We start from the raw sequence: 4,573 nt of genomic DNA on the forward strand, positions 1-4,573 counted from the left end.
CAGGGAAGCAAAACACTATCAAAGGCAGTGGGAAAAAGTATAGTCACACATACTAGGTGAGAACACATGGAACCTCTGGACAGAGTTTCCAAGCATTAGCAAGATGGAAGGAAATGTGTAGAAAATTTGCAAGACCAATTCAGACAATAGAGGCATGGATAAAGATGTGGCAATTTATACAGTGTAATATTACTCAGCCATAAAAAAAGAATGCAACAACATGGATGGACCTAGAGGGTATTATGCTAAGTGAAATAAATTCGAGAAAGTGAAATAAGTTAAAGAAAAATACCATACAATTTCAATTATTTGCAAAAATCTAAAAAAAATAAATAAACAAAACAGAAACAAACTCATAGATACAAAGAACATTTTGATAGTTGCCAGATGGGAGAGGGATTGGGGTTGGTGAAAAAAGGGAAGTGATTAGGTATACAAATTGCCAGTTATAAAAATGGTCAGGGGGATGTAAAGTACAGCACAGGGAATAGTCAATAATATTGTACCTATGGATGGTGTCAGAGAAGGAAAACTCTGACTCCCAAAAACCTCCGCTGCCTTGCGGCATACCTCTTCAGGGGAAAGGCTAAGGGAGTAAACCCCGACAGAAAATCCGGAGCCGGAGTCCCTAAGGCGGTTTGACGTTGTAGTCAACACCGGCAACTCCTGCGGCGCACCTGAAGCCAAGCTGTATTGACTCCGTCTTTCCCTTGGACCCTTCAGCTGCGAAGAGAGGGGGGGTCTGCTGCATGGGCAACAGCAGACCCTCCATATCACCCTGCCCAGGCTCTGTAGCTTCATCGCAAGATGTCGATTCAACACGGGAGGAGACAGATACCGTGTCACTCCCGAGTCGGACTGCACAGCCATTCTCGGCGGTGCAGATAGACTCTTAAGAAGCTACACCATCGTCTCTCGAGATGGACGGCTGCCGACGACGACGATGGATGGTGTCCAATGGGTATTAGATTTATCAGGGTGAGGATTTTGTAAGTTATATAAATGTCTAATCACTATGTTGTATACCTGAAACTAATATAATATTGCATGTCAACTGTACTAAAAATTAAAATAATTAAAAAAGGCCGATACAACATACAGTTTGAGGCAAAAGTAGGTTTACAGTTATTCATATGGAAAATAATACCATAACTAATAGTAACATAAGAATAAATTGTGTTTTGCATATTCACAACTGTAAGCCTACTTTAGCCCCACCCTTTATGCACATATATCTATATGTACTATACATACATTCATATATATAAATACATATATATAGAGAGAGAGAGAGAGAAAAGGACTAGAGCTGACAAATAACAATAACTCAACATAAAATAAAAAATGACTCAGAACATTCCCACCTATCGCTTACCAAGAGATTGCAGACCTAGGGGAATAAATCTAGAAGCAGACCATTGTATTAATGGGACTTTAGTTTGTAATAAAATAGATCAAGATTGAATTATGTAAATGATATTGTGGCAAGTAGCTATCCATGTAGGAGAATATCAAATCAAATTCCTAAATTCATTCAATATACAAAAATTCACATGGCTTAAACACCTAAACACAGGCAATTCACAAATAATACAGTGGCCCACAACTATATAAAAAGATGCTCAATATCTCTTAAGGAAGTATAAAGTAAAAACAATGAAATATTCCTTGCTCAACGTATTGTTAAACAAGAAAAAAAGCTGATAATCTTCTGGCATGTTTTCTAACATAAATGTTTGCTAAAGTTTTTGATATTTGGGTTGACCAAGGTGCCTCCCAACTGAAAATCCACACGTTCTCTCCTCTGTAATGTTGTCAGTGGGATCTAATAGAAAGACCACCAGAAGAGATCTTGGGAGGCCCAGAATCTTACTGGCAGCTCTGAAACAGATTTCTTCACTGACATTAAGTGTAGACTTTCAGCACCTTGTTCTCCATCTAAAATTTAAGGAGGAGGCGACCTACTTTTTCCATGTTTCACTGAAATGTGATCCAGATTAATGACCTACCATGGAAACTGTCTCGAGCACCTTGAAAGATCAGGCACATTACTCAATGCCTGAATCAATACATCTGGTAAAACAATCAATCTAATTCACTTAGTTTGAGAAAAGTGCTCACCTAAAACCATACAGTTTTAGATCTGGGCATTTAAAACTGATCCAACTCAGTGTATTTCAAAATGTCCTTTAGACTGATTGATAGTATTAATTCAGGCTTAAGGAACTGGCGGAATAGTAGAGTAGGTCAATTTGGAAGCCACACACGATATTAACTAAGTCCACACAGCTAATGTACTTGTCTCACAGGTGAACCTACACGTTTCTCACCCTAAGGCTAGACTATAGTTACTACATTGTGTAAACCAGCACTGAAACATCACAAAAGTGCTTTTTGCTCCAATTTTAAGCTTTTACAGTGTAACACATTATTTTTCTGAAGTAAACTATAATGCAATCTTTCAGGGTTCTTGCTACCTTCTTTAGCAACATTTGAGGGAGGAGGACCTTTTGTATTGTACATTTGTAATAGATGAAAGATAATCCAGATTTCTAGTCCTGTCTTTTTTCTTTTCTTTTTAGAATTTAAACCATGTACAACTTTGGCCCAATTTAAGCTAAATTAAACTATATAACTAATATGAGAGTGTCCCTGTAAGTAAGCATAGTTAGGTTAAAATAAACTATATTAAAAAGCAAAAGGAAAAAAAAAAGCCCCAGTTCATCTAGAATCTATCCTGGAGGATGGAGCTCCTCTCTACTCCTCCCAACAAGAATACTAAATATTAAAATAGCTTCTATGTAGTAAATGCTACTGGGTGCCAGTGTTATACTTTAGTTTATTTCATGCTTAAGATTCTACTCACTTGATGGATGAGAGAGCTGAGGCTTGAAGAGGTTCAGTAATTTACCCAAGTTCTCACAGATGCTCTGCCTAGGAGTTGAAGAACCATATGGTACATTCACACTTCCTTCTTGAAACAGAGCAATTACATTAAAAAGTTTTAAAAAAATTTTTCCATTACCATTTACCCCCTTTATAAGCTACTTCCCCTGGCAATTACCACATTGTCGTCCATGTCCATGAGTCCTTTTTCCTTTTTGCTCCTAACCTCTCCCAATCCCAATACCTACCATTCTGCTCTCTGTGAGTCTGTCTCTAGTTTGCTTGTTAGTTCAGTTTGTTCATTAGATTCCACATGTAAGTGAAATCATATGGCATTTGTCTTTCTCTGACAGGCTTATTTCACTTAGCATAATATTCTCCAGGTCCTTCCAGGCTGTTGCAAAGGGTAAAATTTTCTTCTTTTTAACAACCGAGTGGTATTCGATTGTGTAAATGTCCAATAGTTGTTTTATCCATTCATATATTGATGGACAATTGGGCTGCTTCCATATCTTGGCAGTTGTAAATAACACCACATGAATGTAGTGTGCTTATGATCTTTTGAATTAGTATTCTGGGTGCGTTAGGATATATTCCCAGAAATGGGATCACTGGGTCAAAGGGCAGATCTGTTTTTAATTTTTTGAGGTATCTCCATACTGCTTTCCCCAGTGGCTGCACCAGTCTGCATTCCTACCAAGAGTGCAAAAGGGTTCCCCTTTCTCCACATCCTCACTGGCACTTGTTGTTTGTTGATTTGTTGATGGTAACCATTATGACTGCTGTGAGGTGATAACTCATTGCACTTTAATTTATGTTTCTCTAATGATTAGTGACATTGAACATTTTTTATATGTCTGTTGGCCATCTGTGTGTCCTCTTTGGAGAAATGTCTATTCAGGCCCTTTGTCCATTTTTTAATTTGATTGTTTGTGGGTTTTTTGTTTGTTTGTTTTTGGTGTTGAGTTTTGTAAGTTCTTTATAAATTTTGGATATTCACACCTTATCAGATGTACCAGAAAATATGTTCTCCCATTCTGTGGGTTGTCTTTTAATTTTGTTGATGGTCTCCTTTGCTGTGCAAAATTTTTTTAGTTTAATGTAGTCCCATTTGTTTATTTTTTTCTTTTGTTCCCCTTGCCTGGGAAGATATACCCAATAAAATATTGCTATGAGCGATGTACGAGATTTTGTTGCCTATGTGTTCTTCTAGGATTTTTATGGCTTCAGGTCTAATGTTTAAGTCTTTAACCCATTTTGAATTTATTCTTGTGTGTGGTGTAAGATCTAGTTTAATTTTCTGCACATATCTGTCCAATTTACTTAGCACCATTTGTTGAATAAACTATCTTTAGCCTGTTGTATGTGCTTGCTTCCTCTGTTGAATATTAATTGACTATAAAAATGTGGGTTTATTTCTGGGCTTTCTATTCTGTTCCATTGATTAATGTGTCTGTTTTTACGCCAGTACTATTCTATTTTGATTACTATGTCCTTATAGTATATTTGATATTAGGTAGCAAGATTTCTCCAACTTAGTTCTTCTTTCTCAGGGTTGCTGTTTCTGTGCGGGCCTTTTGTGGCTGTATATAAATTTTTGAAATATTTGTTCTAGTTCTTTAAAATACGTCATTGGAATCTTGACAGGAATTGTGTTGAATTTATAGATTGCTTTGTGTAGCAGGGA

Source organism: Furipterus horrens, unplaced genomic scaffold (assembly GCF_987537825.1).
Source record: "Furipterus horrens unplaced genomic scaffold, mFurHor1.1.pri manual_scaffold_6, whole genome shotgun sequence".
Lineage (NCBI taxonomy): Eukaryota > Metazoa > Chordata > Mammalia > Chiroptera > Furipteridae > Furipterus > Furipterus horrens.